General features: G+C 35.2%; 1 protein-coding gene across 1 annotated transcript in view; it reads right to left on the bottom strand.

The window, feature by feature from the left end:
- Positions 1 to 13,915, bottom strand: part of LOC148953083 (sex-lethal homolog) — a 57,401-nt gene extending 43,486 nt beyond the window's left edge. Inside the window, exon 1 of the mRNA XM_089088288.1 lies at positions 13,855 to 13,915. The gene's annotated coding sequence lies outside the window, so the exon portion shown is untranslated. The remainder of the gene's footprint in view (positions 1 to 13,854) is intronic.
- Positions 13,916 to 14,240: the final 325 nt, after the last annotated feature.

Below are 14,240 nucleotides of genomic sequence, written 5' to 3'. Positions count from 1 at the left end.
ACATTATCTGAAATTTCTAATGATAGCTCCAATTCGGAGAATAGGACAATGATAACTGTAGGTCCTAATGCAACCATAAATGATGATAATGGGTTTCAAGAGGTCTTCTCTAGAAGCTCTAAAAAAAAGGCAAAAATCTCCCCAATTAAAAGCATTTCCTCTCTCCCTGCCCAAGATCCTCCCTCCAAAAACTTAGGAATTTACCTTAAAATTAATCCCACTACCCCCTTTGAAATGAAAATGATCACTGCAATAAGAGTTGCAATTTTTAAATTGCTAAAATCAATGTTCTCTCTTAACATTAACCGTCATGGAGCTTTGCTAATAGTTGTAGAAGATCAGAAATCAGCAGATACAATAATTAACCTAAAATCCCTTCTGAATACACCAATTATTGCATCTAATTGGAACCCAAAACAATCACCAACAAAAATAGTAGTTTGTAGTGTTCCCTCAGAGATATCTACTCAGGAGTTAAAAGAAGGCCTCTCAGATAGGGCTGAAAACACAATCCCAGTTGAGGATGTTACTCAACTTGGAAAACCTGACTCTAATGGCCTAAAAACTAGTAGATCCTTCTTATTCACACTGAAGGATAAAATTGATATCCCAGAAAAATTATTCCAATTTGGGCAAATCAAACCACACAAGGAATACAAACCTAAGCCTATTCAGTGTCAGAAATGTTTCAAACTGGGACACACGACAAACAAATGCAATGAAATTCTCCAGGAGTGTAGTAATTGTAAATCTTTACATCCTAAAGAGCTGACAACTTGCAACAACACTCAGCCTACATGCATCAATTGCAAAGGTCCACATGAATCTACAAATAAATCATTATGCCCTGCATAGAAGAAAAGAGCTCTAACACTCCAATTATCAACAGAGAAGGCCATCCCATACCCCTTTGCAGCAATGGAAGCAAATGCTGCCCAACAATACCAAATAAAGCCTGTAATGAAACCAACCAAAACCCCGAAGTCAAATGCCCCCAATGCATCAAGCACCCCTTATAAAACACCATCTTCTAAGCCCACTAGCTCAAATCCCTATCAGAAGGAATCGCCAAGCCAACAAGCCTCCTTGTCCGGTGAGATGAGGTCAGCCTGGCCCCCCCTCCCAAGAAGAAACAAAACAGAAACACTACCAGGAATCAATCACTTAACCAAAAAACAGGATGCACAACCAAAAATGCAATCCCCAAATATATGCTTATTCATTCTAAACTGTAATGCAGTTCAGGCCATGAACATACATCAACTACAGAAAACAAAAATTATTACAGAATTGGCAAAAATCTACATCCCAGATGATATGCTCATTCAAGCAAAAAAAGATCTTGCTTTACTTTTAACAAAGCTGAACATTGATACACTGTCATATGAAGAATAAATCAACAACACAACATATATCAATGCTCCAATGGAATGTACGATCACTCACTGAAGATAAGCTAAATGAACTAATATCATTTATGAATAATAATTCCATTAATATTGCTTGCCTCCAGGAAACTCATTTAACCCAAAATCAACAAATTAAGTCTCCGGAATATACTATCCTGAGACAGGATAGATCTTCAGAGAGAAAAGGAGGTGGGGTAGCTTTATTAGTCAATAATAATACAAAATTTTGTGGCATCAATTTTCCAGATTTTGCAAATGATGTTGATGTTATTGGTATCAGTGTTTGGCTGAATAATTTAAAAACCTACATAATAAGCTTTTATAACCCTAATGGCCAAACTACAGATGCCAAGGATTTCTTTAATTATATAAATAATTCTAATATGTTAAAAAATATCATTATTTGTGGTGATTTCAATGCCCACAGCCTTTTGTGGGGGAATAAACCAGCAAATAAAGCTGGTAAATTCATTGAGCATATGACTTCAAATAATAATGAATTAGCTGTTGCTACCCCTCCAAACCTGAACACATATTTCAACCCCAAAAGTGGCAGATTCTCCACAATTGCCTACAAATTGTGTCATTAAATGTTTTGAACAAAATTTACATAAATAAAAATGATAGTCTAAGTACTGACCACTTTGCTATAGTTTGCTCTCTAAATGAACCTGCTGAAACTTTATCTCATACCTCCAAATATATCAACACTAAAGCAGATTGGTCTATGTTCCAAAATAAGCTAAATGATGAAATTACAAGTTTCACCCAAAGTTCATGCATTTCAAACACAACAGTTGACACACATTCTGAAGCATTGACATCTTTACTAATAAATACAGCTAATCATGCTATCCCCAAGACAACACCTAAGAAAATATTCCCTAAACAAATTCCTAAAGCATGGTGGACAAATGAGTGCCTAAATAAATAGGGGATAAAAAAGTCAGCAAGGACAGAATTCATAAGAAAACCCTCACCTACTACATATTTAAAAAAATTACAAGCAGAATCTAATCTAAAAAGGACTATAATAGATGCTAAATATAAATACTGGAATAATTTTGCAAATAATCTCTCCAGAGAAACTCATGAGCCAATTATACATAAAGTCATAATCCAAATCTGTGGGAAAAAGACTTCCCCCAACCCACTCCTGTATGAGCTTTTACATAATAATACCCATTATGACAATGATAATGGAAAAGCTAACCTATTTGCAACTCTTTTTGTTAATAAGCTAACATCAAATAATCAAAGCAAACTGTCCACAATTCCCATGAACACATGTTACCAACCACGCCCAGGATCCGAGTACATAACCAATCCATTTTCAATCCAGGAATTGAATAATGCAATACATCAGATTAGGACCAAAACTAGAGGCAGCTATGACAATATACACCATACATGGATAAAGAATCTCACACCTTCATATAAACAAGAACTGCTAAATTGTTATAATCACGCTTGGGCATCGTCTAGGTTCCCCAATATATGGAAATGTTCGTCCCTCCTACCAATCCTAAAGAAAAATAAACCAAAAGATAACCCTGAGTCTTATAGGCCCATAATGATTACACCTGTGATGGGGAAAATAATGAAGAAAATGAATTATCAAAGACTCCTCTGGTTTGTTGAAAAAAATAATCTGAACCCACACACTCAAGCTTGATTCAGAAAATATAACTCTTCAACAGATGTTTTCACATTTATCAGAACTTTAACACATGGATTTTTCTAAAAAAATTGAATACTTATAACCTCAGCTCGTTTTTTTGACTGGGTATTGGACTCTGCGAAATAACAAATTCTTTTAAATAAACTTTTAAGCCAGGGAGCTACTCTTAACGTCGTATCCTTTATTAAATAATTTATAGAAGTACAAAGTTTAATTGTTTGTGTTGGTTCAGCCTCTTCACCCCAAAAGACAATATCCAAAGGCCTACCTCAGGGAGCAGTCCTCAGTTGCCTCCTATTTGCCCTATATCTCTGGGACATGAACCTACCCCACACAAATCTACAACATGCTGATGATCTGGTGCTATGGTCATCTGGCAACACCTTTCAGATAGCACAGTCAAATCTTCAAAAGTCACTTTTCCAGTTTGAAAAATTCTCTCAACTTTCAGATTTACCCATTGCACCCACCAAGTCAAATATAATCCAATTTCACCGGAAGCGAAACCATGTTAATGCAAAACTAACTCTAAATAAAACAACTATTCCAGAAGATAATAATATTAATTACCTAGGTCTCATGCTTGACCAAAAGCTTAATTTCCACCTCCACATTTCAAACACAATAAAAAAATGCTATAGAAAAGCAAATATACTAAAAAGACTTCTTTCCACACCCTGGGGTTGTAAGGAGAAAACCTTACTCCAGTTTTATAAATCACATATAAGACCCCATATTGACTATGGGCTTATTGTCTATGGTGCATGTGCAAAGATCCAGATGCAAAAAATTGAAACAACACAAAATGATATAATACGTCTCATATCTGGTCTTAGGAAACCCACAAGCACTAAGTTTCTGCTTATGAAGAGTGGATTAACAACAATAAGGGAGAGACGTAGCTTTCTCTTGATAAAACATCTTACAAAAATTGAATCAAATAGCTCACACACTTTACATAATTGGTTAAGAAATCCAGCCATGTATAGAGGTATTGCAGATGAGTATGCCAATATTCAAAAGAAGTTCCCTGTACCTGCAAATTCTATTGCACCTACTTTCCCCCAATCCCCTCCATGGAATTGGTCATTTCCCATAATAAATACTGAATTTTCAAAATGGAATAAAGATTTAACCCCCATTGCTTTTGTCCAGAAAAAATTTGCAGAACTTAATACAATTACCTATAAAAATCACTTCCAAATATTTGTTGATGGGTCAAAAATGAATGAAAAAAGGTTGCAAGTGGTGTTTTCCTTCCTCACCTGAAAATTGCAATGGGCGAGAGATTATTTAATGATTTATCTATAATGTCTGCTGAGTTAAATGCCATAATCATGGCATTAGAACACTTTAAGCAAAACCAGCCTTTGATTGAAAATTCGAATAATATTATCATCTATTCCGACTCTTTATCAAGCCTTGAGTTGCTGGCCTCAGATCCTCAATATAAGTTGGACATTGACACTTATCATTGTCTCAGTATTATTGATAATCTTGCTTCAAGTGGCATAAAAACTTACTTTCAGTACATTCCTAGCCACTCTGGCATAAGTGGTAATCATCAAGTTGATGAAATAGCAAAAAATGCTATAAATATTAACCAGCCAAGTGGGAGACCAATTCCAATTAGAGATATTTACCGATGGAGGCTATCAGATATTAATTTTAATAAGATTAATCCTATCCTTTCCCCCTTTCCCAATAATTATCTTTCTAAAATTTATCACAGAATTCGTTCTGGAACAAATAGACTAAATTTCCTTGCATTCTCATATAAGCTTTCTAATTCAAGTGGTTCAATTCCCCTGTCCCCTCTTTGCAGGCAGTGTAATATGAATAATGAAACAATTGACCATTGCCTATTTGAATGTAATATGCTGACGTCTGCACAACATACCTTGCTTTGTAAACTGTTAAAATACTTCAAACACCACAAAATCCCACTATCAGCCAAGAGCCTAGCCAACTATACCTGCACACAGAGCATAGAAGTTGACATCTATCAACTTATATTTGAACTCCTAGAGTTGAAAGATCTGCTGAAAGATATCTGAATATATCTAATAAATATGAGGTAATCAAGCCAGTAGCTCTGTAGCCCACAGAGTGAAGCAAAAGGAAAAGGGCTAAATAGTTTTACTGAAAAGCCCGCCTGCTGTTAAATAGAAGAAGAAGAAGTGCACAAAAACAGCAGCAACATTTGAAGAAATTTAAAATAAATGTCTGGTGGACTATTATCTCAATTAATCAGTAGTTGTACCGAACCAATCCTGCTCAAATTATCCTCAGGGCCATACTGTGGTGTTTCTTTTTATCCTGAAATTTTCCCCATATTAGAGTGAAGACGCTTTGTTATCTTTGTATTATCCTTTCTTGTTTTAGTTTTGTTTTAGTGTAAAGCTTTTTCCAATAGGCATGATTAGAAGTCCTCCAGAAAAAAAGTCCCCCCAGATCCCACCCCAAATACCAGTGAAACTGATACCCATCCTGGCTGGTCAAGCGCACTATCTCAAAGTTCACATGATAGCTCAAATTCTGAGAATAGGACAATGATCAGTGTAGGGGCCAATGTCACTATAAATGATGATAATGGGTTTCAAGAGGTCCTTTCTAGAAGCTCCACAAAAAGGAAAAAAATATCCCCAATCAAAACCATTTCCCCTTTCCCTACCCAAGATCCTCCCTCCCAAAACTTAGGAATTTACCTTAAAATTTACCCTATTACCCCCTTTGAAATAAAAAAGATTACTGCAATAAGAGTTGCAATTTTCAAATTGCTAAAATCAATGTTCTCTCTTAATATTCACCGTTATGGATCTCTGCTAATAGCTGTCCAAGATCAGAAATCAGCACACAATAATCAACCTAAAATCCCTTCTGAATACCCCAATTAATGCATCTAAATGGAACCCAAAACAATCCCCAACAAAAATAGTAGTTTAAAATGTTCCCCCAGAAATACCTATTCAGGAGTTAATAGAAGGGCTCTCAGATAGGGCTGGAAATACAATCCAAGTTGAAGATGTTACCCAACTTGGTAAACCTAACTCTAATGGCCTAAAAACAAGTAGATCCTTCTTATTTACACTGAAGGAAAAAATTAACATTCCAGAAAAGTTATTCCTATTTGGGCAAATGAAACCACACAAGGAATACAAACCAAAGCCTATCCAGTGTCAGAAGTGTCTCAAACTGGGACACACAACAAACAAATGCAATGAAATTCTTCTAGAGTGTAGTAATTGTAATTCATTCCATCCTACAGAGTTGACAACTAGCAACAACACTCAGCCTACATGCATCAATTGCAAAGGCCCACATGAATCTACCAATAAATCACTATGCCCTGCATATAATAAAAGAGCACTAACACTCCAAATAGCAACAGAGAAGGCCATCCCATGCCCCTTTGCAGCAATGAAAGCAAATTCTGCCAAACAATACCAAATAAAGCCAGTAATAAAACCAACCAACGCCCTCACGTCAAACACCCCCCCTGCCTCAAGTACCCTGCATAATACAACGCCTTTGAAGCCCCTATCTCACATTCCTTTCCGAAAGACCCATCATGAGAACCAGCCACCTAGTCCGGTGATATGAGGTCAGCCTGGCCCCCCTCCCCAGTCGAAACGAATCAGAAACATTACCAGGAATTAATCCCTTAACTGACAAACAGGATGCACAACCAAACATGCAATCCCCAAATATATACTTATTCATTCTAAACTGTAATAAAGTTCAGGCCATGAACATACCTCAACTACAGAAAACAAAAATCATCTCAGAATCGGCAAAAACCTATATTCCCGATGATATGCTCGTTCAAGCAAAAAAGATCTTGCTTTACACTTTACAAAGCTGAGCATTGATACACAGTGAAATGATAAAAAAAGTAACTGAAAAACTCGTATCAATACTCCTGTGGAAAGAAAGATGACTCACAGAAAATAAGCTAAATGAACTAATATCTTTTATGAATAATGATTCCATTAATATTGCTTGCCTCCAGGAAACTTATTTAACCCAAAATCAACAATTTAAGTCTCTGGGATATACTATCCTGAGAAAGGATAGATCATCAGAGAGAAAAGGAGGTGAGGTAGCTTTATTAGTTAAAAATAATATAAAATTCTGTGGCATCAATTTTCCAGATTTTGCAAATGATGTTGATGCAATTGGTATCAGTGTTTGCCTGAATAATACAAAAACCTATATAATAAGCTTTTATAACCCTAGTGGCCAAACCACAGATGCCATGGATTTCTTTAATTAGATAAATAATTCTATTATGTTAATAAACATCATTATTTGTGTAGATTTCAATGCCCATAGATTTTTTAGGGCGAATCGACAAGCAAAAAAAGCTGGTAAATTGATTGAGCATATGACTTCAGATAAAAATGAATTAGCTGCTGCTACCCCTACAAACCTGAATACATATTTCAACCCCAAAAGTGGCAGATTCTCCACAATTGACCTACAAATTGTGTCATTAAATAATTTGAATAAGATTTATATAAATAAAATTGATAGTCTATGAACTGACCACTTTGCAATAGTTTGCTCCCTAAATGAACCTGCTGAAACTCTATCACATACCTCCAAATATATCAGCACTAAAGCAAATTGGTCTATGTTCCAAAATAAGCTAAATGATGAAATTACAAGTTTCACCCAAAATTCATGCATTTCAAACACAACAGTTGACGCACATGCTGAAGTCTTGACATCTTTACTAATAAATCCAGCTAATCATACTATCCCCAGGACAACACCCAAGAAAACATTCCCTAAACACATTCCTAAAGCATGGTGGACAAATGAGTTCCAAAATAAATGGAGAACAAAAAAGGCAGCTAGGACAGAATTCATAAAAATAACCATCACCTACTACATATTTAAAAAAATTACATGCAGAATCTAATCTAAATAGTACTATAATAGATGCTTAATATAAATACTGGAATAATTTTGCAAATAATCTCTCCAGAGAAACAAATGAGCCAATTATACATAAAGTCATAAGCCAAATCTGTGGGAAAAATACTTCCCCCAACCCACTCCTGTATGAGCTTATACATAATAATACCCATTATGACAATGATAATGAAAAAGCTAAGCTATTTGCAACTCTTTTTGTTAATAAGCTAACATCAAATAATCGAAGCTAAATGTTCCCAATTCCTATGAACCCAAGTTACCAACCACACCCAGGATTCGAGTATATAACTAGTCCATTTTCAATCCAGGAAATGAATAATGCAATACATCATATTAGGACCAAAACCAGTGGCAGCTATGACAATATACACCCTATATGGATAAAGAATCTCAACCCTTCATACAAACAAGAACTGCTAAATTGTTATAATCATGCTTGGAAATCTTCTATGTTCCCCAATATATGGAAATGTTCGTCCCTCTTACCAATCCTAAAGAAAAATAAACCAAAAGATAATCCTGAGTCCTACAGGCCCATAATGATTACTCCTGTGATGGGAAAAATAATGGAGAAAATGATCTATTACAGACTCCTCTGGTTTGTTGAAAAAAATAATATGATCCCTCACACTCAAACTGGATTCAGGAAACACTACTCCTCAACAGATGCTTTCATTTTGCTAACAAATGCAATAAATGAATCATTCTCAAAAAATAATGTCCTAGTTGCAGCTTTCCTAGATTTTGAAGGGGCATATGACAATGTGAACCACCAAATCCTTTTAAAAACAAACTTGCAAACCTTGGACTACCCCCCAAGCTTGTATCTTTGATAAAATCCTTCATAGAAGTGCGAAGTTTCATTGTTTGTGTTGGTTCAGCCTCTTCACCCCAAAAGACAATAACCAAAGGCCTACCTCAGGGAGCCGTCTTCAGTTGCCTCCTCTTTGCCCTATATCTCTGGGACATGAACCTAACTCACACGAATCTACAATATGCTGACAATCTGGGGCTATGGTCACCTGGCAACACCTTTGAGATAGCACTGCCAAATCGGCGAAAGTCACTTTTCAAATTTGAAGAATTCTCTCAACATTACGATTTACCCATTGCACCTACCAAGTCAAAAATAATCCAATTTCACCGAAAGCGAAACCAACATGAGTATGCCAACATTCAGAAGAAGTTCCCCATACCAGCAAAGTCTATTGCACCTACTTTCCCCCAATCCCCTCCATGGAATTGGTCAAGTCCCATAATAAATACTGACTGCTCAAAGTGGAATAAAGATTTAACCCCCATTGCTTTTGTCCAGAAAAAATTTGCAGAACTTAATACACTTACCTATAAAAAATCACTTCCAAATATTTGTTGATGGGTCAAAAATGAATGAGAAGGTTGCAAGTGGTGCTTTCCTTCCTCACCTGAAAATTGCAATGGGAGAGAGATTATATAATAATTTATCTATAATGTCTGCTGAGATAAATGCCATAATCATGGCATTAGAACACCTTAAGGAAAACCAACCTTTGATTGCAAATTCAAATAATATTATCATATATTCCGATTCTTTATCAAGCCTTGAGTTGCTGGCCTCAGCTCCTCAGCATAAGTTGGACATTGACACTCATCATTGTCTCAGTATTATAGATAATCTTGCTTCAAGTGGCATAAAAACTTATTTTCAATATATTCCTAGCCACTCGTGTGGCTAGTGATAAGTGGTAATCATCAGGTTGATGAAATAGCAAAAAATGCTATAAATATTGACCAGCCAAGTGGGAGACCAATCCCAATTAGAGATATTTACCAATGGAGGCTATCAGATATTAATTTTAATAAGATTAAGATCAAGGGGGCCACTTCCATCAGTATGAAACTTACAGGCCAGAAAAGTGTTGCAGCAAGATCTATGCCAGATTGTTACAGCTTCTGAAAATTCAGGTTGATTCACATTATGTTTCAAAGTTTTATACTTCAGGTTGCATCTACATTTTTCAGTAAAAATTGACTTTATTTGATTTATATCTTTAACATTATGCAATAGTTCTTTGGTTTGTGCCTGGCAGATAATGCAATGCTCATAGTCTAGCCTGGACTTTGCATCACAACTAAATTCCAGATACTTCAGCTTATTTTCCACAATAGATTTCATTTCATAGCTTGAAAGTAAAACATATATTAGTATCTCTTCAAATTTGAATAAGATGTTAAAACTTTAGACCAGTCTGAGTGAATGCTAAGCAAGGGAAATAACAATTTAATGTGAAATAAATTTTATTTTACTTTAAAGCTTCATTTTCTTTTATATTTTTATACCTTTAGTACTTAATGCACTTGTTTTGATCTTTTATATCTATCATTACACATCAAGGGCAGATCCAAAGGGGAAGTTAATGGGGGCAGTAGCCTATGTTGGAAAAGGTGCCAAAATTGACCAAAAGGACCCAGTTTTTGCTAATCGTTCAAACTTTAAAAGAATATAAGGAAAACCTTGCCATAATCTAATTGGAAATTTAAGCACATGATACATGGAAGCTTTCAAAAGTGAAAATGTGATTTTCTTATCATTGTATGCTTAGAGTGCATGAATTTGTGTTGGTATATGACATTGTTAAACCCACCATTCCTCTGAATTGGGAAGCATCCCAGCAAAGAGGCTTGAACATAGCTAAAAGTTTTAGTTTCAAAAGATAGTAAAGTTGGTTTTTTTTTTTATCCTCAGGACCTTTTAGCCACTCAGTAAAATACTTGCAAAAAGGCAAATATAATGCCACTGGTTGTTCAGAGTTATGAAAAATGAAGTTGTACTGCCTGTAATCAATTTACAATACACAGTACTCTGTAAAGCAATGAAAACAATGCCAAAAATTGCTCTGGTTGGTCTGATTTTTATGTTAACTTTGCTGATGATTGCTTTTGGTTTTTGTTTTTAAATTTTAAATGTTTTATTAAAAAGGAAACCTTAAGGCATCCAATTCTTGAAACTCCTTTCCCTCCTGAATCAGTAACTGAATGACTTCCATACAGGACCAGCACAGGACTGCCATACCTTTTGAAAAAGTTTACCCATTTATTAATTTGGTCAATTTGGAATATACTACCATAACAAGAAAACTAAGAAACAAAACCACCATTTGATTCAGAATTCAGTTGCCTACTGTATCCAAATTACAATCATTACTTGCAGAAATTCTTTCTAGAAATTAAAAAAAATTGTCATTGGCAGGATTCTGTACATTCTCTAGATTCTATAAATTTCAGATTCTATATTTTCAGAAGAAGGTGTAAAGAGGCAGAGTGGTTACCCAGTAGTGTAGGGTACAGAGAACCTGCCAATAGAACCAGGATATGCAGTAAGAAATGATTTGCTTTTATCTACTGCTTCTATGAATCTGTACAATTTTACAGCCCAATTGACTGAATACTGTACACAAAAACAAGATATTTTTATCAGGGCTAGCTAATCTGCAGCTTAACCAAAGAACCAATTCAGGGAAAGGCCCTGGGGTTGTGGATGCTGTGGACTAGACCAGTAAGGAACATGAAATTTTTTCTATCTTCAAAAGGACAGCAGAATTCTATTTTAGCTACTTTTGACTATCCTAAAAAGGGGCTGGGTTAGGAAAATAAAACTTTCATGGATGGTTCTACAGGCTAAAGTATGTTCTGGGAAGGTATTTTGAAGTACTTACCTCCAATCCTTCTCCCTCTAGAGGGTCCTGACCTTTAAAAATCAGTGTGTTATATAAGTGAAACCTTGCAAAATAGATCTTCTGCTTAAATTAAGTGCAACAAAATTGTTTTGAGCTTCATAGCTTTGCTCAGTTCAAATTTATAAGGTTTTAATGATATGCAAATACATTTCCTAAATTTAAAAAAAAAACCTTGATATGGCTTAAATTCTACTCAAATAACAAGAATTGCACTGTCAGAACTAAAGCCAAAGAAAAAAAAACAGGTAACTGAAAATTAAAATAAATATTGTTTGTTCAAAATTTCAGTAGGTATAGGACCTGTCAAGTAGGCAAATTTCAAGACCCACTAGAGGGAGAAGGAGTGGAGGTAGGTAGCTTACTTCAAAATACCTTCCCGGGACATACTTTAGCCTGTAGACCCATCCCTGAAAGTTTCATTTTCCTAACTTAACTCCTTTCCAAGATAGCCACAAGTAGCTGAAGAAGAATTTTACCAAAATAAAAATTGTAGTCTTGGTTGAAATAGCAACGATTCAATTTGAGTTAGCCTACATGCATGTTAAACTAGCCTAGGCTATACTCCTCTGTCTTTTCAAAGGTGAACAGAATGCCGTGTTCCTGACTGGCCTAGACCCCAAACCCCAAGTGAGCTTAAAACTAAACTGAAACTAGCTTAGTTTATTCAAGTTCCAGCATAAAATTTTCCCATTCATGTAGGCCTACAATTGAGAAAACTAAGAGATAAACTTATCTTTAGGATCAGAATTCAATTGGGAATCCAAATATAAGCCTAACATTCATTTTCGTCAGAAGTATTTAACAAACCTTTACCTTGGAAAATATCCAAAAGACAAAATTTATATCTCTTTTCCTTCTTCTGTCAATAACAAGGCATGAGTGTTACGTGGCATCAAAGTTATGGGTCATCTTTCAATTCTTATCCTTGGAAAACATAAAAAAAAACAGATATTTCTAATCACGTTTTTTCTATGATGCTGCCCCTCTGGAAAGCTGGACCCAATCAAATCAGAATCACTGATATTGATTCTATAAACCTATAGGCCTACACTCAGAAAATTTGTACCTGACACAACATGTACTTTTGGAAAGAAGCAAGATAGCTTCACTTGGCGCCCGGACTACTATATATTTTTATATTTTTGTTATTTTCAAGAGCTCAAAAAGGGCTTAAATTTGAATTTCCAATAGAAGTGATTATTATATTTGTAAAGAACTTAAAAAAAGCATTGAGTGATATATTCACTTTATTTGTAAGTCAATAGCCTAATATGATCTGCAAAAAATTTACCAGGTCAGGACCCTTTAGAGGGAAAATTTGTGGAGGTATGGGTAAATTCTTCATTAATCATATTATTAACTTACAAATAAAGTAAACATACCACTTGATGCCTTTTTTATGCTCTTTCCAAATATACTAATCATTTTTGTTGGAAATGAATTTTACCCCCACCCATATATATATACCAATTCAGGGTATATATTTGCACATTAGGGGGGTGGGGGTAAAGTTTATTTCTGATGTAAATGAGAGGTAAGTTTAAACTTTTCCCTACCCCCCTAATGTGAAAATATATACCCTGAAGTGGTAGGCCTATATATAGGGGTGGGGGTAAAATTTATTTCCAACAAAAATAGCCTAGCCTAATTATTATATTTGGAAAGAGCATAAAAAAAGGCATTGAGTGGTAGCCTATGTTTACTTTCTTCATAAGTCAATTAATATGAATAATAAAAATTTACCAAGGTATGTATTTCAAAATACCTTCCTGGGACATACTTTAGCCTGTTGACCCATCCCTGAAAGTTTAATTTTCCTAACATAAACCCTTTCCAAGATAGTCAAAAGTAGCTAAAGTAGAATCTTACCATCAACAATATGAACAGCAAAATATTTACCCTGATATGGACCCATCTTTCCCCCCCCCCCTAAAATGCTGGAGATTTGGTCCTGGTTCCTGACCTACCATTGTATGCTTTATTTCTTGAGAAACCATTAATTGTTGGTGGCAAGGGTGGATGCATGAACTTATGCTTATGATAAAACACCCTCAACTTGAACATTATATATAACAATAAACGTGTACCACCACCTGATACTCACTGCATTTCTCCTAATTTTCAAAAATTAATATAAGAAAAACTGCCATTTATCAATGTTGAAATCCTTAGACATACTCACATCCTTAGACAGTCCAGTCCAGTAAAATAAAAAAAAACCCTGCAGAAAGAAATTTATACAGTTAATCTCTCTAAAAAAAGATAAATCTTTCTCGATAATGTTTTAAGACCTTATTCTCTTCCTGGCAGCAGTCCTCTTGACTTCTTGCAGCGTAGTTTGTTAATTTTCGATAATTTAGATTATTTGGAGAGGCTCACAGCAATAAGGAGCGGCTCGGTCAAATAGTAACAAAAACTCTAAAAGACGGAATTTTATAAGAATAGAGGCACCAAAAGAATTGGCTTCTTATCTGGATTCCAAATATACAA

Source organism: Artemia sp. Qi Xiang Cuo, chromosome 4 (genome assembly GCF_049724085.1).
Source record: "Artemia sp. Qi Xiang Cuo chromosome 4, ASM4972408v1, whole genome shotgun sequence".
In the NCBI taxonomy this organism is placed as follows: Eukaryota; Metazoa; Arthropoda; class Branchiopoda; order Anostraca; family Artemiidae; genus Artemia; species Artemia sp. Qi Xiang Cuo.
The sequence above is the reverse complement of the archived record's forward strand: the minus strand, read 5'-3'. Positions and strand labels throughout refer to the sequence as shown.